The sequence below is a fragment of the Eschrichtius robustus genome, chromosome 1, assembly GCF_028021215.1.
Source record: "Eschrichtius robustus isolate mEscRob2 chromosome 1, mEscRob2.pri, whole genome shotgun sequence".
NCBI lineage: Eukaryota > Metazoa > Chordata > Mammalia > Artiodactyla > Eschrichtiidae > Eschrichtius > Eschrichtius robustus.
In genome coordinates, this window is record NC_090824.1 from 143,803,837 (window position 1) to 143,825,772 (window position 21,936).

At 54.7% G+C, this 21,936-nt stretch overlaps 8 non-coding genes across 8 annotated transcripts; all 8 read left to right on the forward strand.

Moving 5' to 3' along the window:
• Nucleotides 1-255: 255 nt before the first annotated feature.
• LOC137777154 (small nucleolar RNA SNORD116) lies at nucleotides 256-348 on the forward strand. The gene has a single exon (XR_011076452.1). It is a non-coding gene; the product is annotated as a small nucleolar RNA SNORD116 (small nucleolar RNA).
• A 2,691-nt stretch (nucleotides 349-3,039) lies between these two features.
• LOC137754504 (small nucleolar RNA SNORD116) lies at nucleotides 3,040-3,132 on the forward strand. Its single transcript, XR_011071865.1, has one exon. It is a non-coding gene; the product is annotated as a small nucleolar RNA SNORD116 (small nucleolar RNA).
• A 2,668-nt stretch (nucleotides 3,133-5,800) lies between these two features.
• Nucleotides 5,801-5,893, forward strand: LOC137777121 (small nucleolar RNA SNORD116). The gene has a single exon (XR_011076446.1). It is a non-coding gene; the product is annotated as a small nucleolar RNA SNORD116 (small nucleolar RNA).
• Nucleotides 5,894-8,584: 2,691 nt separating this feature from the next.
• Nucleotides 8,585-8,677, forward strand: LOC137754507 (small nucleolar RNA SNORD116). Its single transcript, XR_011071866.1, has one exon. It is a non-coding gene; the product is annotated as a small nucleolar RNA SNORD116 (small nucleolar RNA).
• Nucleotides 8,678-11,346: 2,669 nt separating this feature from the next.
• LOC137777342 (small nucleolar RNA SNORD116) lies at nucleotides 11,347-11,439 on the forward strand. Its single transcript, XR_011076502.1, has one exon. It is a non-coding gene; the product is annotated as a small nucleolar RNA SNORD116 (small nucleolar RNA).
• A 2,692-nt stretch (nucleotides 11,440-14,131) lies between these two features.
• On the forward strand, nucleotides 14,132-14,224 carry LOC137754367 (small nucleolar RNA SNORD116). Its single transcript, XR_011071833.1, has one exon. It is a non-coding gene; the product is annotated as a small nucleolar RNA SNORD116 (small nucleolar RNA).
• Nucleotides 14,225-16,893: 2,669 nt separating this feature from the next.
• On the forward strand, nucleotides 16,894-16,986 carry LOC137777658 (small nucleolar RNA SNORD116). Its single transcript, XR_011076586.1, has one exon. It is a non-coding gene; the product is annotated as a small nucleolar RNA SNORD116 (small nucleolar RNA).
• A 2,689-nt stretch (nucleotides 16,987-19,675) lies between these two features.
• Nucleotides 19,676-19,768, forward strand: LOC137776827 (small nucleolar RNA SNORD116). Its single transcript, XR_011076330.1, has one exon. It is a non-coding gene; the product is annotated as a small nucleolar RNA SNORD116 (small nucleolar RNA).
• Nucleotides 19,769-21,936: the final 2,168 nt, after the last annotated feature.

Genomic DNA, 21,936 nt, shown 5'->3' on the forward strand with positions numbered 1-21,936 from the left:
GGCGGGTGCACGTTGCCGAGCGTGGCTGTGGATATCTCAGGACGGTAGGCATTCACCCGTACTAAGATGTGCCATTGGATATTAGGTTTTCCACAGATGGGCCCAATGGTTGCAAGAGTGGATTGATTGCTGGTCTTGCTGAGTGGCCTGAGGACTGTGGATTCCCCAGGCAGTTGGAGTACTTCCAGGTCATGGCTCCTCTGCAGAGCTCCACGGCCTTCCCTTTTGTGTTCTGCAGCATCCCAGCATGTTCTTGGATCGATGATGACACCCTTGTATGCATTCCTTGGAAACTCTGACCGAAATGAGTGAGAACGCTCGACCGTCTCCTCATCGAAACTGAGGTCCAGCACGTTTCCTCTCTCGGGGGTACGGGAGAGTTAGGAGTGAGGGCCAACGTCCCCTGCTGTCAGGCATGCAAACACCTCTAAGGGCTCCAGCATTGGAGGGGCTCCTGTCTGAGGGTCGAGCATGTCTGCCCATAAGCTGGGTCACCTAGGAATCCCCGGTCCCTGCTGAAAGGCCGTTGAGGGAATGCAAGAGGGCAGGCTTTCCTGCTAGTCTTCAGGGTCGGAGTGTCTTCTGGTATAGACCCAGTAAGCTTGCAGCTTGGAGAGGTGATATTTGGAGAGGATCACGCTTTGTGCATGCCGCTTCTGAGGTTGATTATGGAAGCCAAAATGAGCAAGGTTCCCTGGTTGGAGCCTGGAGCCTCAGGCCAGGCCTGTGGCCCTCTCTGTTGTTGTGTTTCACGCGGTGAGGTTCTTGACTGCCTGGTGTGGCTGGAGCAGTGGGTGGGCGTGGGCTGGAGTTGGGCGATGGCGGAAGGGGGCTGATGGTTTAGGCCTCAGTGCTGCCGCTGTCAGCTCCTCTGCTGAAGTTGCCGGCACACTGTTAGCGCTAAGTGGATGTTCGTGGACTGGGGTGTGGATCGAGTGAAGCATTTCAGCCTGGGTGGTGGCTGCTGACCTGGAGAGAAAGGTAAGGTATCATGAGGAAAGCTCCTGTGTGATGTCGTGGGATGGGCTGTCATCATTGGGTTGCAGGCGCTGGTCTCGGCTTCCCAAGAATGTGTCTTGTTCGTGATGGGCTGGCATAAGCTGCCTATGGAGTGGATGGCTTTGGCAGTTCAAGTGGGTGAGTTGAGGTAGGTAACCTGTGTAGAGTTGCGATCCCGTTGCCCAAGGAATGACACCCAAAGGGTGTCTTGCGGGAAGTAGAGAAGATCGACATGGTGAGGCGTCTGTGCCGGCCCCCTTGGAGGTAGCTGAGTTATGCGACTATCCCCTTTGGCCGCTTTGTTCCCTTGTTTGGCAATGTGTAAAGCAAAGCTGTTTCGCCTGTGGGGGAATGACGAGACCGGCCAGTGTAGCATGCAGGCCATTCGAACAGCCAGAGGTTTATCTGGAGCAGTCCATTGGTGGGGCAGAGATGGGGGCCCCATTGCCATGCCTGCTCTGCTGCCGTGGCCAGCCACTGTTCCCTTTCAGGCTTCCAAGTCCCCTCGCATGGCAGAGGTCTTCTGTTGAAAGTCTGTCTGTGGACCTCGTGGACCATGCCTTTGATCACTGTGGGTTACTCAGTAGTGTCACCGTGGCAGTGGAGAATTGCCAGGATGCATGGGGTGGGATCAGCATCAACGAAGGAGACAGGCTTGCGGTCTGTCTTCCCTGGTGTTCAGTGTTCCCGTGTTCGGAAGATGTTTGTGGTTTCCAGTAGGGTCGTGTCGCCCTGTGGGCTGGAGGAGGGCACGTCGGACGAGGCTTTCAAGGGTTTGAGCGTTTCCTTAGGGGTCAGGGCCGCGAACATTCAAGATGGGAGCTGCCTGAGACGTGGCTGGGAATGTGGACTAGTTTCCGCCGTGGGGATCCGACATGGGTCATGGTGGCTGAAGCCCACCACTTCCTGTGGTGGGCATTCCCACGGGTCAATGGAAAGTGATTAGGCCTAGTTGGCGAGAAGTGGCACATGGGCCCACGTTCGTTAGCCCCTTGAGTGGTTTCAGGCTGCAAATTGGCAGTAGACACCTGCCGGTCGGTGTCGGCCCGACCATGGGAGTTCCCTTGCTTCCGGAAGTGCTGCGAGTGACCCCAAATGCCCATCAGATATACTGGTAGCTGACAGAGTCTCGAGGTGCATGTCGATGTCACAGCCAAGTCCCGGAGGAAGGTCTCATCGAGTCTTTGTGTTTTGGTCAGAAGGCGTGGTTGTGGGAGAGCGGGAGTCCGGGGACTCTTTCAACAGCCCCTGGGGGTCCAAGTTTGCCTGCGGCCTCTTGAAGCTGACAGGGGTCTTTCTCCTTTCAGTTGGGGGGTCTAACCAGGGTGCTGTGTATAAACTATTTCTTTTATTCTTGGACTCCTCCTCACAGGGCCATAGGGACACACTGATACCGAGACGCGTATTCAGCGGCACACAGAGAAACCCACAAGCACGTCCGCATGCGCACTCACAGTCACACACGCCCACACGCGTGAACACACACATATAGCCTCTCACACACCGGCCAACTTATGTGCCTAAATTTCTGCAGTCGTACTATCAGACATGCAGTCAATTCTCAGTAAGGGATAGAGGTCCTTGGGAAGCAGTTTCAGAGCTCAAGGCCAGGTCAATGTTTTTATGGATCATGGCCTCTGAGGACACCAGTCCATTTATGAAGCCTCGGTGATTTCTGTCCACTTCTCAGGTGCCGTTGCGGGGAAAGGCTGGCCGTCGGCACAAACAAGAAGACCTTCGTGTGCTCTGATGACTGGAGGTGCTAAGAAGAACTGGAAAAAGTGAGGCGGGCCCATGTCCCCGAGCATGGTCGTGGATAACTCAGGACGGTAGGTAATCAAGCACCCCACGATGTGCCATTAAATATTAGGTTTTCCTCAGACGGGCCCAATGGCTGCAAGAGTGGATTGATTGTTCCTCTTGCCGAGTGGCCTGAGGGCTGTGGATTCTCCAGGGTTCTGGGGTAGCCCAGGCTCATGGCTCCTGTACAGAGCCCTGCGCACACTCCGGTTGTGTGCTGCAGCGTCCCAGCATGTGCTTGGATCGATGATGACAACCTTGCATGCATTCCTTGGAAAATCTGAACAAAATGAGTGAGAACACTCTACCGTCTCGTCATCGAAACTGAGGTTCAGCACGTTTCCTCTCTCAGGGGGAGCGGACAGTTCGGAATGAGGGCCAGCGTCCCCCGCCGACATGTATGCAAACACCACCAAGGACTCCAGTATTGGAGGGGCTCCTGTCTGAGGGTTGACCGTGTCTGCACATAAGCTGTGTTATCTGTGAATCCCGGGTCCCTGTTGAATGGCTGTTGAGGGAATGTGAGGGGGCAGGCTCTCCTGCTGGTCTTAAGTGTCGAAGTGTGTGCTGGTCTAGGACCAGTTAGCTTGCAGTTGGGAGGTGAGTTTTGGCCAGGATCACGCTTCGTGCATGCCATTTTGGGGGTTGATTCTGGAAGCCAAAATGAGCAAGCGTCCCTGGTTGGTGCCTGGAACCTCCGGCCAGGCCTGTGGCCCTCCCTGTTCTTGCGTTTTTCACGGTGAGTTTCTTGAGTGCCTAGTGAGGCTGGAGCAATGGGCGGGGGTGAGCTCGGTTGGGCATCGGTGGAAAGGGGCTGATGGATTAGGCCTCGCTGCTGCCCTTATTTTCTTCTCTACTTTAAGTCCCGGCACAGTGTTGATGCCAAGTGGGTCATCGCGGAGTGGGGAGAAGAACGAGTGCTGAATTTAAACCTGCGTGGATCACTGATGGCCCGCACAGGAAGGTAAGGATAGATGAGGACATGTTCTTTGTGATGTCGTGGAATAGGCTATCATAATTGGGTTGCAGGTGCTGGCCTCGGCTTCCCAAGGATGTGACATGTCCGTGATTGGCTGGCATCAGCTGCCTATGGAGGGGATGGCTTTGGCAGTTCAAGTGGATGAGGTGAGGTAGGTAACCTGTGTAGAGTTGCGATCCCGTTGCCAGAGGAAAGACAACCAAAGGGTGTCTTGCGAGACGTAAAGAAGTTCGACATGGTGACACGTCTGTGCCGGCCTCCTGGGAGGATGGTTAGTTATGCGAACATCCCATTTGGCCGCTTTGTTCCCTTGTTTGGGAATGCGTAAAGCGAAAGTGCTTTTCCTGGGGGGGGCATGACTCGGCTAGCGAACAGCCAGAGGTTTACCTGGAGCAGTCCGTTGGCAGGACAGAGGTGGGGGCACTGTTGCGACGCCAGGTGCACTGACTTGGATAGCCACTGTACCCTTTCAAGCTTCCAGGTCCCCTCGTGTGACAAAGTTTTTCCGTTGAAAGTCTGTCTGTGGTACTCGGGGACAGTGCCTTTGATCACTGTGAGTTCATCGGTAGTGTCGCTGTGGCAGTGGAGAATTACCAGGATGCATGGTGTGGGGTGGGCAACACCAAAGCAGACAGGCTTGCGGTGTGTCTTCCCTGCTGTTCAGTGTCTCCGTGTTCGCATGATGTCTGTGGCTTCAAGTCGAGTCGAGTCGCCCTGCAGGCAGGAGGAGGTCACTTAGGACGAGGCTGTGCAGCGTTTGTGCGTTTCCTCAATGGTCAGGGCCGCAAACACTACCAGTTGGAAGCTTTCCTTTACGTGGCCGGGAAGGTGGCCTAATTTCTGCTGTGGGGTTCCAACCTGTGTCATGGTTGCTGAAGCCCAACTCTTCCCATTGAGGGCATTCCCACGGGGTCATGGAAAGTGATTTGGTCTAGTTGGCGAGATGAGGCACTTGGGCCGAAGTCCGTTAACCCCTTGAGAATTACCAGGCGGCATCTTGCCTGTCGGCAACTGTAGGTCGGTGTCAGCCCGCCCATGGGAGGTTACCTTGCTTCCGGGAGCTCTGGGAGTGACCCCAAGGGCACATCAGATGTGGTGGTAGGTGGCAGGATCTCCAGGTCCACATAGGTGTGACACCCACGGCCGGGAGGTAGGTCTCGTCCAGACTTTGTGCTTTGGTCAGAAGGCGTGGCTGTGGGAGAGCGGGAGTCTGTGGCCTATTTTGACAGCCCTTGGGGTCAAAGTTTGCATGCGGCCTCATGAAACTGACAGAGGTTTTCTCCTTTCAGTTGGGGGTCCAACCAGGGTGCTGTGTATAAACTATGACATTTACTGTTAGAGGCATCTGCAAAGGGCCACAGAGACATCCAGAGACCAAGACGCGTATTTAGCAGCACACACAGGAATCCACAAACGCATCCTCGTGCAAAGTCTCAGTCACACACGCCCACACGTGTGAATAGACACATACAGCGTCTCACACACCGACCAACGTACGTGCGTAACTTTCTTCAGTCGTGCTGTGAGACACACAATCAGTTTTCGGTAGGGGAAAGTGGTACTTGGGAAGCAGGTTCCAGGCTCACGCCCAGGTTATGTGTTCATAAGGATCATGTTCTCTGAGGACCCCGGTGCAATTCAGAAACCTGCGTGATTTCTGTCCACTTCTCAGGTGCAGTTGCAGGGTAAGGCTGGCTGTCGGCAAAGAGAAGAAGACCTTCGCGTTGTCTGATGACTGGATGTGCTAAGGAGAACTGGAAAAAGTGGGGCGGGTGCACGTTGCCGAGCGTGGCTGTGGATATCTCAGGACGGTAGGCATTCACCCGTACTAAGATGTGCCATTGGATATTAGGTTTTCCACAGATGGGCCCAATGGTTGCAAGAGTGGATTGATTGCTGGTCTTGCTGAGTGGCCTGAGGACTGTGGATTCCCCAGGCAGTTGGAGTACTTCCAGGTCATGGCTCCTCTGCAGAGCTCCACGGCCTTCCCTTTTGTGTTCTGCAGCATCCCAGCATGTTCTTGGATCGATGATGACACCCTTGTATGCATTCCTTGGAAAATCTGACCGAAATGAGTGAGAACGCTCGACCGTCTCCTCATCGAAACTGAGGTCCAGCACGTTTCCTCTCTCGGGGGTACGGGACAGTTAGGAGTGAGGGCCAACGTCCCCTGCTGTCAGGCATGCATACACCACTAAGGGCTCCAGCATTGGAGGGGCTCCTGTCTGAGGGTCGAGCATGTGTGCCCATAAGCTGGGTCACCTAGGAATCCCCGGTCCCTGCTGAAAGGCCGTTGAGGGAATGCAAGAGGGCAGGCTTTCCTGCTAGTCTTCAGGGTCGGAGTGTCTTCTGGTATAGACCCAGTAAGCTTGCAGCTTGGAGAGGTGATATTTGGAGAGGATCACGCTTTGTGCATGCCGCTTCTGAGGTTGATTATGGAAGCCAAAATGAGCAAGGTTCCCTGGTTGGAGCCTGGAGCCTCAGGCCAGGCCTGTGGCCCTCTCTGTTGTTGTGTTTCACGCGGTGAGGTTCTTGACTGCCTGGTGTGGCTGGAGCAGTGAGCGGGCGTGGGCTGGAGTTGGGCGATGGCGGAAGGGGGCTGATGGTTTAGGCCTCAGTGCTGCCGCTGTCAGCTCCTCTGCTGAAGTTGCCGGCACACTGTTGGCACTAAGTGGATGTTCGTGGACTGGGGTGTGGATCGAGTGAAGCATTTCAGCCTGGGTGGTGGCTGCTGGCCTGGAGAGAAAGGTAAGGTATCATGAGGAAAGGTCCTGTGTGATGTCGTGGGATGGGCTGTCATCATTGGGTTGCAGGCGCTGGTCTCGGCTTCCCAAGAATGTGTCTTGTTCGTGATGGGCTGGCATAAGCTGCCTATGGAGTGGATGGCTTTGGCAGTTCAAGTGGGTGAGTTGAGGTAGGTAACCTGTGTAGAGTTGCGATCCCGTTGCCCAAGGAATGACACCCAAAGGGTGTCTTGCGGGAAGTAGAGAAGATCGACATGGTGAGGCGTCTGTGCCGGCCCCCTTGGAGGTAGCTGAGTTATGCGACTATCCCCTTTGGCCGCTTTGTTCCCTTGTTTGGCAATGTGTAAAGCAAAGCTGTTTCGCCTGTGGGGGAATGACGCGACCGGCCAGTGTAGCATGCAGGCCATTCGAACAGCCAGAGGTTTATCTGGAGCAGTCCATTTGTGGGGCAGAGATGGGGTCCCCATTGCCATCCCTGCTGTGGTGCCGTGGCCAGCCACTGTTCCCTTTCAGGCTTCCAAGTCCCATCGCATGGCAGAGGTCTTCTGTTGAAAGTCTGTCTGTGGACCTCGGGGACCATGCCTTTGATCACTGTGGGTTACTCCGTAGTGTCACCGTGGCAGTGGAGAATTGCCAGGATGCATGGGGTGGGATCAGCATCAACGAAGGAGACAGGCTTGCGGTCTGTCTTCCCTGGTGTTCAGTGTTCCCGTGTTCGGAAGATGTTTGTGGTTTCCAGTAGGGTCGTGTCGCCCTGTGGGCTGGAGAAGGGCACGTAGGACGAGGCTTTCAAGGGTTTGAGCGTTTCCTTAGGGGCCAGGGCCGCGACCATTCAAGATGGGAGCTGCCTGAGACGTGGCTGGGAATGTGGACTAATTTCCGCCGTGGGGATCCGACATGGGTCATGGTGGCTGAAGCCCACCACTTCCTGTGGTGGGCATTCCCACTGGTCAATAGAAAGTGATTAGGCCTAGTTGGCGAGAAGTGGCACATGGGCCCACGTTCGTTAGCCCCTTGAGTGGTTTCAGGCTGCAAATTGGCAGTAGACACCTGCCGGTCGGTGTCGGCCCGACCATGGGAGTTCCCTTGCTTTGGGAAGTGCTGCGAGTGACCCCAAATGCCCATGAGATATGCTGGTAGCTGACAGAGTCTCGAGGTGCATGTCGATGTCACAGCCAAGTCCCGGAGGAAGGTCTCATCGAGTCTTTGTGTTTTGGTCAGAAGGCGTGGTTGTGGGAGAGCGGGAGTCCGGGGACTCTTTCAACAGCCCCTGGGGGTCCAAGTTTGCCTGCGGCCTCTTGAAGCTGACAGGGGTCTTTCTCCTTTCAGTTGGGGGGTCTAACCAGGGTGCTGTGTATAAACTATTTCTTTTATTCTTGGACTCCTCCTCACAGGGCCATAGGGACACACTGATACCGAGACGCGTATTCAGCGGCACACAGGGAAACCCACAAGCACGTCCACATGCGCACTCACAGTCACACACGCCCACACGCGTGAACACACAGATATAGCCTCTCACACACCGGCCAACGTATGTGCCTAACTTTCTGCAGTCGTACTATCAGACATGCAGTCAATTCTCCGTAAGGGATAGAGGTCATTGGGAAGCAGATTCAGAGCTCAAGGCCAGGTCAATATTTTTATGGATCATGGCCTCTGAGGACACCAGTCCATTTATGAAGCCTCGGTGATTTCTGTCCACTTCTCAGGTGCCGTTGCTGGGAAAGGCTGGCCGTCGGCACAAACAAGAAGACCTTCGTGTGCTCTGATGACTGGAGGTGCTAAGAAGAACTGGAAAAAGTGAGGCGGGCCCATGTCCCCGAGCATGGTCGTGCATAACTCAGGACGGTAGGCATTCAAGCACCCCATGATGTGCCATTAGATATTAGGTTTTCCTCAGACGGGCCCAATGGCTGCAAGAGTGGATTGATTGTTCCTCTTGCCGAGTGGCCTGAGGGCTGTGGATTCTCCAGGGTTCTGGGGTAGCCCAGGCTCATGGCTCCTGTACAGAGCCCTGCGCACACCCCGGTTGTGTGCTGCAGCGTCCCAGCATGTGCTTGGATCGATGATGACAACCTTGCATGCATTCCTTGGAAAATCTGAACAAAATGAGTGAGAACACTCTACCGTCTCGTCATCGAAACTGAGGTTCAGCACGTTTCCTCTCTCAGGGGGAGCGGACAGTTCGGAATGAGGGCCAGCGTCCCCCGCCGACATGTATGCAAACACCACCAAGGACTCCAGTATTGGAGGGGCTCCTGTCTGAGGGTTGACCGTGTCTGCACATAAGCTGTGTTATCTGTGAATCCCGGGTCCCTGTTGAATGGCTGTTGAGGGAATGTGAGGGGGCAGGCTCTCCTGCTGGTCTTAAGAGTCGAAGTGTGTGCTGGTCTAGGACCAGTTAGCTTGCAGTTGGCAGGTGAGTTTTGGCCAGGATCACGCTTCGTGCATGCCATTTTGGGGGTTGATTCTGGAAGCCAAAATGAGCAAGCGTCCCTGGTTGGTGCCTGGAACCTCCGGCCAGGCCTGTGGCCCTCCCTGTTCTTGCGTTTTTCACGGTGAGGTTCTTGAGTGCCTAGTGAGGCTGGAGCAATGGGCGGGGGTGAGCTCGGTTGGGCATCGGTGGAAAGGGGCTGATGGATTAGGCCTCGCTGCTGCCCTTGTTTGCTTCTCTACTTTAACTCCCGGCACAGTGTTGATGCCAAGTGGGTCGTCGCGGAGTGGGGAGAAGAACGAGTGCTGAATTTAAACCTGCGTGGATCACTGAAGGCCCGCACAGGAAGGTAAGGATAGATGAGGACATGTTCTTTGTGATGTCGTGGAATAGGCTATCATAATTGGGTTGCAAGTGCTGGCCTCGGCTTCCCAAGGATGTGACATGTCCGTGATTGGCTGGCATCAGCTGCCTATGGAGGGGATGGCTTTGGCAGTTCAAGTGGATGAGGTGAGGTAGGTAACCTGTGTAGAGTTGCGATCCCGTTGCCAGAGGAAAGACAACCAAAGGGTGTCTTGCGAGACGTAAAGAAGTTCGACATGGTGACACGTCTGTGCCGGCCTCCTGGGAGGATGGTTAGTTATGCGAACATCCCCTTTGACCGCTTTGTTCCCTTGTTTGGGAATGCGTAAAGCGAAAGTGCTTCTCCTGGGGGGGGCATGATTCGGCTAGCGAGCAGCCAGAGGTTTATCTGGAGCAGTCCGTTGGCAGGGCAGAGGTGGGGGCACTGTTGCGACGCCAGGTGCACTGACGTGGATAGCCACTGTACCCTTTCAAGCTTCCAGGTCCCCTCATGTGGCAAAGTTTTTCCGTTGAAAGTCTGTCTGTGGTACTCGGGGACAGTGCCTTTGATCACTGTGAGTTCATCGGTAGTGTCGCTGTGGCAGTGGAGAATTACCAGGATGCATGGGGTGGGGTGGGCAACATCAAAGCAGACAGGCTTGCGGTGTGTCTTCCCTGCTGTACAGTGTCTCCGTGTTCGCATGATGTCTGTGGCTTCAAGTCGAGTCGAGTCGCCCTGCAGGCAGGAGGAGGTCACTTAGGACGAGTCTGTGCAGCGTTTGAGCGTTTCCTCAATGGTCAGGGCCGCAAACACTACCAGTTGGAAGCTTTCCTTTACGTGGCCTGGAAGGTGGCCTAATTTCTGCTGTGGGGTTCCAACCTGTGTCATGGTTGCTGAAGCCCAACTCTTCCCATTGAGGGCATTCCCACGGGGTCATGGAAAGTGAATTGGTCTAGTTGGCGAGATGAGGCACTTGGGCCGAAGTCCGTTAACCCCTTGAGAATTACCAGGCGGCATCTTGCCTGTCGGCAACTGCAGGTCGGTGTCAGCCCGCCCATGGGAGGTTACCTTGCTTCTGGGAGCTCTGGGAGTGACCCCAAGGGCACATCAGATGTGGTGGTAGGCGGCAGGATCTCCAGGTCCACAAAGGTTTGACACCCACGGCCGGGAGGGAGGTCTCGTCCAGTGTTTGTGCTTTGGTCAGAAGGCGTAGCTGTGGGAGACCGGGAGTCTGTGGCCTATTTCGACAGCCCTGGGGGTCAAAGTTTGCATACGGCCTCATGAAACTGACAGAGGTCTTTCTCCTTTCAGTTGGGGGTCCAACCAGGGTGCTGTGTATAAACTATGACGTTTACTGTTAGAGGAATCTGCAAAGGGCCACAGGGACACACAGAGACCAAGACGCGTATTTAGCAGCACACACAGGAATCCACAAACGCATCCTCGTGCAAAGTCTCAGTCACACACGCCCACACGTGTGAATAGACACATACAGCCTCTCACACACCGACCAACGTACGTGCGTAACTTTCTTCAGTCGTGCTGTGAGACACACAATCAGTTTTCGGTAGGGGAAAGTGGTACTTGGGAAGCAGGTTCCAGGCTCACGCCCAGGTTATGTGTTCATAAGAATCATGTTCTCTGAGGACCCTGGTGCAAATCAGAAACCTGCGTGATTTCTGTCCACTTCTCAGGTGCAGTTGCAGGGTAAGGCTGGCTGTCGGCAAAGAGAAGAAGACCTTCGCGTTGTCTGATGACTGGATGTGCTAAGGAGAACTGGAAAAAGTGGGGCGGGTGCACGTTGCCGAGCGTGGCTGTGGATATCTCAGGACGGTAGGCATTCACCCGTACTAAGATGTGCCATTGGATATTAGGTTTTCCACAGATGGGCCCAATGGTTGCAAGAGTGGATTGATTGCTGGTCTTGCTGAGTGGCCTGAGGACTGTGGATTCCCCAGGCAGTTGGAGTACTTCCAGGTCATGGCTCCTCTGCAGAGCTCCACGGCCTTCCCTTTTGTGTTCTGCAGCATCCCAGCATGTGCTTGGATCAATGATGACACCCTTGTATGCATTCCTTGGAAAATCTGACCGAAATGAGTGAGAACGCTCTACCGTCTCCTCCTCGAAACTGAGGTCCAGCACGTTTTCTCTCTCGGGGGTACGGGACAGATAGGAGTGAGGGCCAACGTCCCCTGCTGTCAGGCATGCAAACACCACTAAGGGCTCCAGCATTGGAGGGGCTCCTGTCTGAGGGTCGAGCATGTCTGCTCATAAGCTGGGTCACCTAAGAATCCCCGGTGCCTGCTAAAAGGCCGTTGAGGGAATGCAAGAGGGCAGGCTTTCCTGCTAGTCTTCAGTGTCAGAGTGTCTTCTGGTATAGACCCAGTAAGCTTGCAGCTTGGAGAGGTGATATTTGGAGAGGATCACGCTTTGTGCCTGCTTGCTTCTGAGGTTGATTATAGAAGCCAAAATGAGCAAGTTTCCCTGGTTGGAGCCTGGAGCCTCAGGCCAGGCCTGTGGCCCTCTCTGTTGTTGTGTTTCACGCGGTGAGGTTCTTGACTGCCTGGTGTGGCTGGAGCAGTGGGCGGGCGTGGGCTGGAGTTGGGCGATGGCGGAAGGGGGCTGATGGTTTAGGCCTCAGTGCTGCCGCTGTCAGCTCCTCTGCTGAAGTTGCCGGCACACTGTTGGCGCTAAGTGGATGTTCGTGGAGTGGGGTGTGGATCGAGTGAAGCATTTCAGCCTGGGTGGTGGCTGCTGGCCTGGAGAGAAAGGTAAGGTATCATGAGGAATGGTCCTGTGTGATGTCGTGGGATGGGCTGTCATCATTGGGTTGCAGGCGCTGGTCTCGGCTTCCCAAGAATGTGTCTTGTTCGTGATGGGCTGGCAGAAGCTGCCTATGGAGTGGATGGCTTTGGCAGTTCAAGTGGGTGAGTTGAGGTAGGTAACCTGTGTAGAGTTGCGATCCCGTTGCCCAAGGAATGACACCCAAAGGGTGTCTTGCGGGAAGTAGTGAAAATCGACATGGTGAGGCGTCTGTGCCGGCCCCCTTGGAGGTAGCTGAGTTATGCGACTATCCCCTTTGGCCGCTTTGTTCCCTTGTTTGGCAATGTGTAAAGCAAAGCTGTTTCGCCTGTGGGGGAATGACGCGACCGGCCAGTGTAGCATGCAGGCCATTCGAACAGCCAGAGGTTTATCTGGAGCAGTCCATTTGTGGGGCAGAGATGGGGGCCCCATTGCCATCCCTGCTGTGGTGCCGTGGCCAGCCACTGTTCCCTTTCAGGCTTCCAAGTCCCCTCGCATGGCAGAGGTCTTCTGTTGAAAGTCTGTCTGTGGACCTCGGGGACCATGCCTTTGATCACTGTGGGTTACTCCGTAGTGTCACCGTGGCAGTGGAGAATTGCCAGGATGCATGGGGTGGGATCAGCATCAACGAAGGAGACAGGCTTGCGGTCTGTCTTCCCTGGTGTTCAGTGTTCCCGTGTTCGGAAGATGTTTGTGGTTTCCAGTAGGTTCGTGTCGCCCTGTGGGCTGGAGGAGGGCACGTAGGACGAGGCTTTCAAGGGTTTGAGCGTTTCCTTAGGGGTCAGGGCCGCGAACATTCAAGATGGGAGCTTCCTGAGACGTGGCTGGGAATGTGGACTAGTTTCCGCCGTGGGGATTCGACATGGGTCATGGTGGCTGAAGCCCACCACTTCCTGTGGTGGGCATTCCCACGGGTCAATGGAAAGTGATTAGGCCTAGTTGGCGAGAAGTGGCACATGAGCCCACGTTCGTTAGCCCCTTGAGTGGTTTCAGGCTGCAAATTGGCAGTAGACACATACCGGTCAATGTCGGCCCGACCATGGGAGTTCCCTTGCTTCCGGAAGTGCTGCGAGTGATCCCAAATGCCCATCAGATATACTGGTAGCTGACAGAGTCTCGAGGTGCATGTCGAGGTCACAGCCAAGTCCCGGAGGAAGGTCTCATCGAGTATTTGTGTTTTGGTCAGAAGGCGTGGTTGTGGGAGAGCGGGAGTCCGGGGACTCTTTCAACAACCCCTGGGGGTCCAAGTTTGCCTGCGGCCTCTTGAAGCTGACAGGGGTCTTTCTCCTTTCAGTTGGGGGGTCTAACCAGGGTGCTGTGTATAAACTATTTCTTTTATTCTTGGACTCCTCCTCACAGGGCCATAGGGACACACTGATACCGAGACGCGTATTCAGCGGCACACAGAGAAACCCACAAGCACGTCCGCATGCGCACTCAGAGTCACACACGCCCACACGCGTGAACACACACATAGAGCCTCTCACACACCGGCCAACGTATGTGCCTAACTTCCTGCAGTCGTACTATCAGACATGCAGTCAATTCTCGGTAAGGGATAGAGGTCCTTGGGAAGCAGTTTCAGAGCTCAAGGCCAGGTCAATGTTTTTATGGATTATGGCCTCTGAGGACACCAGTCCATTTATGAAGCCTCGGTGATTTCTGTCCACTTCTCAGGTGCAGTTGCTGGGAAAGGCTGGCCGTCGGCACAAACAAGAAGACCTTCATGTGCTCTGATGACTGGAGGTGCTAAGAAGAACTGGAAAAAGTGAGGCGGGCCCATGTCCCCGAGCATGGTCGTGGATAACTCAGGACGGTAAGTATTCAAGCACCCCAAGATGTGCCATTAGATTTTAGGTTTTCCTAAGACGGGCCCAATGGCTGCAAGAGTGGATTGATTGTTCCTCTTGCCGAGTGGCCTGAGGGCTGTGGATTCTCCAGGGTTTTGGGGTAGCCCAGGCTCATGGTTCCTGTACAGAGCCCTGCGCACACCCCGGTTGTGTGCTACAGCGTCCCAGCATGTGCTTGGATCGATGATGACACCCTTGCATGCATTCCTTGGAAAATCTGAACAAAATGAGTGAGAACACTCTACCGTCTCGTCATCGAAACTGAGGTTCAGCACGTTTCCTCTCTCAGGGGGAGAGGACAGTTCGGAATGAGGGCCTGCGTCCCCCGCCGACATGTATGCAAACACCACCAAGGACTCCAGTATTGGAGGGGATCCTGTCTGAGGTTTGACCCTGTCTGCACTTAAGCTGAGTTATCTGTGAATCCCGGGTCCCTGTTGAATGGCTGTTGAGGGAATGTGAGGGGGCAGGCTCTCCTGCTGGTCTTAAGAGTCAAAATGTGTGCCGGTCTAGGACCAGTTAGCTTGCAGTTGGGAGGTGAGTTTTGGCCAGGATCACGCTTCGTGCATGCCATTTTGGGGGTTGATTCTGGAAGCCAAAATGAGCAAGCGTCCCTGGTTGGTGCCTGGAACCTCAGGACAGGCCTGTGGCCCTCCCTGTTCTTGCGTTTTTCACGGTGAGGTTCTTGAGTGCCTACTGAGGCTGGAGCAATGGGCGGGGGTGAGCTCGGTTGGGCATCGGTGGAAAGGGGCTGATGGATTAGGCCTCGCTGCTGCCCTTGTTGGCTTCTCTACTTTAACTCCCGGCACAGTGTTGATGCCAAGTGGGTCATCACGGAGTGGGGAGAAAAACGAGTGCTGAATTTAAACCTGCGTGGATCACTGATGGCCCGCACAGGAAGGTAAGGATAGATGAGGACATGTTCTTTGTGATGTCGTGGAATAGGCTATCATAATTGGGTTGCAGGTGCTGGCCTCGGCTTCCCAAGGATGTGACATGTGCGTGATTGGCAGGCATCAGCTGCCTATGGAGGGGATGGCTTTGGCAGTTCAAGTGGATGAGGTGAGGTAGGTAACCTGTGTAGAGTTGCGATCCCGTTGCCAGAGGAAAGACAACTAAGGGGTGTCTTGCGAGACGTAAAGAAGTTCGACATGGTGACACGTCTGTGCCGGCCTCCTGGGAGGATGGTTAGTTATGCGAACATCCCCTTTGGCCGCTTTGTTCCCTTGTTTGGGAATGCGTAAAGCGATAGTGCTTTTCATGGGGGGGGCATGACTCGGCTAGCGAACAGCCAGAGGTTTATCTGGAGCAGTCCGTTGGCAGGACAGAGGTGGGGGCACTGTTGCGACGCCAGGTGCACTGTCGTGGATAGCCACTGTACCCTTTCAAGGTTCCAGGTCCCCTCGTGTGGCAAAGTTTTTCCGTTGAAAGTCTGTCTGTGGTACTCGGGGACAGTGCCTTTGATCACTGTGAGTTCATCGGTAGTGTCGCTGTGGCAGTGGAGAATTACCAGGATGCATGGGGTGGGGTGGGCAACATCAAAGCAGACAGGCTTGCGGTGTGTCTTCCCTGCTGTTCAGTGTCTCCGTGTTCGCATGATGTCTGTGGCTTCAAGTCGAGTCGAGTCGCCCTGCAGGCAGGAGGAGGTCACTTAGGACGAGGCTGTGCAGCGTTTGAGCGTTTCCTCAATGGTCAGGGCCGCAAACACTACCAGTTGGAAGCTTTCCTTTACGTGGCCGGGAAGGTGGCCTAATTTCTGCTGTGGGGTTCCAACCTGTGTCATGGTTGCTGAAGCCCAACTCTTCCCATTGAGGGCATTCCCACGGGGTCATGGAAAGTGATTTGGTCTAGTTGGCGAGATGAGGCACTTGGGCCCAAGTCCGTTAACCCCTTGAGAATTGCCAGGCTGCATCTTGCCTGTCAGCAACTGCAGATCAGTGTCAGCACGACCATGGGAGGTTACCTTGCTTCCGGGAGATCTGGGAGTGACCCCAAGGGCACATCAGATGTGGTGGTAGGTGGCAGGATCTCCAGGTCCACATAGGTTTGACACCCACGGCCGGGAGGGAGGTCTCGTCCAGACTTTGTGCTTTGGTCAGAAGGCGTGGCTGTGGGAGAGCGGGAGTCTGTGGCCTATTTCGACAGCCCTGGGGGTCAAAGTTTGCATGCGGCCTCATGAAACTGACAGAGGTCTTTCTCCTTTCAGTTGGGGGTCCAACCAGGGTGCTGTGTATAAACTATGACGTTTACTGTTAGAGGCATCCACAAAGCGCCACAGGGACACCCAGAGACCAAGACGCGTATTTAGCAGCACACACAGGAATCCACAAACGCATCCTCGTGCAAAGTCTCAGTCACACACGCCCACACGTGTGAATGGACACATACAGCCTCTCACACACCGACCAACGTACGTGCGTAACTTTCTTCAGTCGTGCTGTGAGACACACAATCAGTTTTCGGTAGGGGAAAGTGGTACTTGGGAAGCAGGTTCCAGGCTCACGCCCAGGTTATGTGTTCATAAGAATCATGTTCTCTGAGGACCCTGGTGCAAATCAGAAACCTGCGTGATTTCTGTCCACTTCTCAGGTGCAGTTGCAGGGTAAGGCTGGCTGTCGGCAAAGAGAAGAAGACCTTCGCGTTGTCTGATGACTGGATGTGCTAAGGAGAACTGGAAAAAGTGGGGCGGGTGCACGTTGCCGAGCATGGCTGTGGATATCTCAGGACGGTAGGCATTCACCCGTACTAAGATGTGCCATTGGATATTAGGTTTTCCACAGATGGGCCCAATGGTTGCAAGAGTGGATTGATTGCTGGTCTTGCTGAGTGGCCTGAGGACTGTGGATTCCCCAGGCAGTTGGAATACTTCCAGGTCATGACTCCTCTGCAGAGCTCCACGGCCTTCCCTTTTGTGTTCTGCAGCATCCCAGCATGTGCTTGGATCAATGATGACACCCTTGTATGCATTCCTTGGAAAATCTGACCGAAATGAGTGAGAACGCTCGACCGTCTCCTCATCGAAACTGAGGTCCAGCACGTTTCCTCTCTCGGGGGTACGGGAGAGTTAGGAGTGAGGGCCAACGTCCCTTGCTGTCAGGCATGCAAACACCACTAAGGGCTCCAGCATTGGAGGGGCTCCTGTCTGAGGGTCGAGCATGTCTGCTCATAAGCTGGGTCACCTAAGAATCCCCGGTGACTGCTAAAAGGCCGTTGAGGGAATGCAAGAGGGCAGGCTTTCCTGCTAGTCTTCAGGGTCGGAGTGTCTTCTGGTATAGACCCAGTAAGCTTGCAGCTTGGAGAGGTGATATTTGGAGAGGATCACGCTTTGTGCCTGCCTGCTTCTGAGGATGATTATAGAAGCCAAAATGAGCAAGTTTCCCTGGTTGGAGCCTGGAGCCTCAGGCCAGGCCTGTGGCCCTCTCTGTTGTGTTTCACGCGGTGAGGTTCTTGACTGCCTGGTGTGACTGGAGCAGTGGGCGGGCGTGGGCTGGGGTTGGGCGATGGCGGAAGGGGGCTGATGGTTTAGGCCTCAGTGCTGCCGCTGTCAGCTCCTCTGCTGAAGTTGCCGGCACACTGTTGGCGCTAAGTGGATGTTCGTGGACTGGGGTGTGGATCGAGTAAAGCATTTCAGCCTGGGTGGTGGCTGCTGGCCTGGAGAGAAAGGTAAGGTATCATGAGGAAAGGTCCTGTGTGATGTCGTGGGATGGGCTGTCATCATTGGGTTGCAGGAACTGGTCTCGGCTTCCCAAGAATGTGTCTTGTTCGTGATGGGCTGGCATAAGCTGCCTATGGAGTGGATGGCGTTGGCAGTTCAAGTGGGTGAGTTGAGGTAGGTAACCTGTGTAGAGTTGTGATCCCGTTGCCCAAGGAATGACACCCAAAGGGTGTCTTGCGGGAAGTAGAGAAGATCGACATGATGAGGCGTCTGTGCCGGCCCCCTTGGAGGTATTTGAGTTATGCGAATATCCCCTTTGGCCGCTTTATTCCCTTGTTTGGCAATGTGTAAAGCAAAGCTCTTTCGCCTGTGGGGGAATGACGAGAACGGCCAGTGTAGCACGCAGGCCATTCGAACAGCCAGAGGTTTATCTGGAGCAGTCCATTGGTGGGGCAGAGATGGGGGCCCCATTGCCATGCCTGCTGTGCTGCCGTGGCCAGCCACTGTTCCCTTTCAGGCTTCCAAGTCCCCTCGCATGGCAGAGGTCTTCTGTTGAAAGTCTGTCTGTGGACCTCGGGGACCATGCCTTTGATCACTGTGGGTTACTCGGTAGTGTCACCGTGGCAGTGGAGAATTGCCAGGATGCATGGGGTGGGATCAGCATCAACGAAGGAGACAGGCTTGCTGTCTGTCTTCCCTGGTGTTCAGTGTTCCCGTGTTCTGAAGATGTTTGTGTTTTCCAGTAGGTTCGTGTCGCCCTGTGGGCTGGAGGAGGGCACGTAGGACGAGGCTTTCAAGGGTTTGAGCGTTTCCTTAGGGGTCAGGGCCGCGAACATTCAAGATGGGAGCTTCCTGAGACGTGACTGGGAATGTGGAGTAGTTTCCGCCGTGGGGATCCGACATGGGTCATGGTGGCTGAAGCCCACCACTTCCTGTGGTGGGCATTCCCACGAGTCAATGGAAAGTGATTAGGCCTAGTTGGCGAGAAGTGGCACATGGGCCCACGTTCGTTATCCCCTTGAGTGGTTTCAGGCTGCAAATTGGCAGTAGACACCTGCCGGTCAGTGTCGGCCAGACCATGGGAGTTCCCTTGCTTCCGGAAATGATGAGAGTGATCCCAAATGCCCATCAGATATACTGGTAGCTGACAGAGTCTCGAGGTGCATGTCGCAGTCACAGCCAAGTCCCGGAGGAAGGTCTCATCGAGTCTTTGTGTTTTGGTCAGAAGGCGTGGTTGTGGGAGAGCGGGAGTCCGGGGACTCTTTCAACAACCCCTGGGGGTCCAAGTTTGCCTGCGGCCTCTTGAAGCTGACAGGGGTCTTTCTCCTTTCAGTTGGGGGGTCTAACCAGGGTGCTGTGTATAAACTATTTCTTTTATTCTTGGACTCCTCCTCACAGGGCCATAGGGACACACTGATACCGAGACGCGTATTCAGCGGCACACAGAGAAACCCACAAGCACGTCCGCATGTGCAGTCACAGTCACACACGCCCACACGCATGAACACACACATGTAGCCTCTCACACACCGGCCAACGTATGTGCCTAACTTCCTGCAGTCATACTATCAGACATGCAGTCAATTCTCGGTAAGGGATAGAGGTCCTTGGGAAGCAGTTTCAGAGCTCAAGGCCAGGTCAATGTTTTTATGGATCATGGCCTCTGAGGACACCAGTCCATTTATGAAGCCTCGGTGATTTCTGTCCACTTCTCAGGTGCACTTGCTGGGAAAGGCTGTCCGTCGGCACAAACAAGAAGACCTTCGTGTGCTCTGATGACTGGAGGTGCTAAGAAGAACTGGAAAAAGTGAGGCGGGCCCATGTCCCCGAGCATGGTCGTGGATAACTCAGGACGGTAGGTATTCAAGCACCCCATGATGTGCCATTAGATATTAGGTTTTCCTCAGACGGGCCCAGTGGCTGCAAGAGTGGATTGATTGTTCCTCTTGCCGAGTGGCCTGAGGGCTGTGGATTCTCCAGGGTTTTGGGGTGGCCCAGGCTCATGGCTCCTGTACAGAGCCCTGTGCACACGCCGGTTGTGTGCTGCAGCGTCCCAGCATGTGCTTGGATCAATGATGACACCCTTGCATGCATTCCTTGGAAAATCTGAACAAAATGAGTGAGAACACTCTACCGTCTCGTCATGGAAACTGAGGTTCAGCACGTTTCCTCTCTCAGGGGGAGATGACAGTTCGGAATGAGGGTCAGCGTCCCCTGCCGACATGTATGCAAACACCACCAAGGACTCCAGTATTGGAGAGGCTCTTTTCTGAGGGTTGACCGTGTCTGCACATAAGCTGTGTTATCTGTGAATCCCGGGTCCCTGTTGAATGGCTGTTGAGGGAATGTGAGGGGGCAGGCTCTCCTGCTGGTCTTAAGAATTGAAGTGTGTGCTGGTCTAGGACCAGTTAGCTTGCAGTTGGGAGGTGAGTTTTGGCCAGGATCACGCATCATGCATGCCATTTTGGGGGTTGGTTCTGGAAGCCAAAATGAGCAAGCGTCCCTGGTTGGTGCCTGGAACCTCCGGGCAGGCCTGTGGCCCTCCCTGTTCTTGCGTTTTTCACGGTGAGGTTCTTGAGTGCCTAGTGAGGCTGGAGCAATGGGCGGGGGTGAGCTCGGTTGGGCATCGGTGGAAAGGGGCTGATGGATTAGGCCTCGCTGCTGCCCTTGTTTGCTTCTCTACTTTAACTCCCGGCACAGTGTTGATGCCAAGTGGGTCATCGCGGAGTGGGGAGAAGAACGAGTGCTGAATTTAAACCTGCGTGGATCACTGATGGCCCGCACAGGAAGGTAAGGATAGATGAGGACATGTTCTTTGTGATGTCGTGGAATAGGCTATCATAATTGGGTTGCAGGTGCTGGCCTCGGCTTCCCAAGGATGTGACATGTCCGTGATTGGCTGGCATCAGCTGCCTATGGAAGGGATGGCTTTGGCAGTTCAAGTGGATGAGGTGAGGTAGGTAACCTGTGTAGAGTTGCGATCCCGTTGCCAGAGGTAAGACAACCATGGGGTGTCTTGCGAGACGTAAAGAAGTTCGACATGGTGACACGTCTGTGCCGGCCTCCTGGGAGGATGGTTAGTTATGCGAACATCCCCTTTGGCCGCTTTGTTCCCTTGTTTGGGAATGCGTAAAGCGAAAGTGCTTCTCCTGGGGGGGGCATGACTCGGCTAGCGAACAGCCAGAGGTTTATCTGGAGCAGTCCGTTGGCAGGACAGAGGTGGGTGCACTGTTGCGACGCCAGGTGCACTGACGTGGATAGCCACTGTACCCTTTCAAGCTTCCAGGTCCCCTCGTGTGGCAAAGTTTTTCCGTTGAAAGTCTGTCTGTGGTACTCGGGGACAGTGCCTTTGATCACTGTGAGTTCATCGGCAGTGTCGCTGTGGCAGTGGAGAATTACCAGGATGCATGGTGTGGGGTGGGCAACACCAAAGCAGACAGGCTTGCGGTGTGTCTTCCCTGCTGTTCAGTGTCTCCGTTTTCGCATGATATCTGTGGCTTCAAGTCGAGTCGAGTCGCCCTGCAGGCAGGAGGAGGTCACTTAGGACGAGGCTGTGCAGCGTTTGAGCGTTTCCTCAATGGTCAGGGCCGCAAACACTACCAGTTGGAAGCTTTCCTTTACGTGGCCGGGAAGGTGGCCTAATTTCTGCTGTGGGATTCCAACCTGTGTCATGGTTGCTGAAGCCCAACTCTTCCCATTGAGGGCATTCCCACGGGGTCATGGAAAGTGATTTGGTCTAGTTGGCGAGATGAGGTACTTGGGCCCAAGTCAGTTAACCCCTTGAGAATTACCAGGCGGCATCTTGCCTGTCGGCAACTGCAGGTCGGTGTCAGCCCACCCATGGGAGGTTACCTTGCTTCCGGGAGCTCTGGGAGTGACCCCAAGGGCACATCAGATGTGGTGGTAGGTGGCAGTATCTCCAGGTCCACATAGGTGTGACACCCACGGCCGGGAGGGAGGTCTCGTCCAGACTTTGTGCTTTGGTCAGAAGGCGTGGCTGTGGGAGAGCGGGAGTCTGTGGCCTATTTCGACAGCCCTTGGGGTCAAAGTTTGCATGCGGCCTCATGAAACTGACAGAGGTCTTTCTCCTTTCAGTTGGGGGTCCACCCAGGGTGCTGTGTATAAACTATGACATTTACTGTTAGAGGCATCTGCAAAGGGCCACAGGGACATCCAGAGACCAAGACGCGTATTTAGCAGCACACACAGGAATCCACAAACGCATCCTCGTGCAAAGTCTCAGTCACACACGCCCACACGTGTGAATAGACACATACAGCGTCTCACCCACCGACCAACGTACGTGCGTAACTTTCTTCAGTCGTGC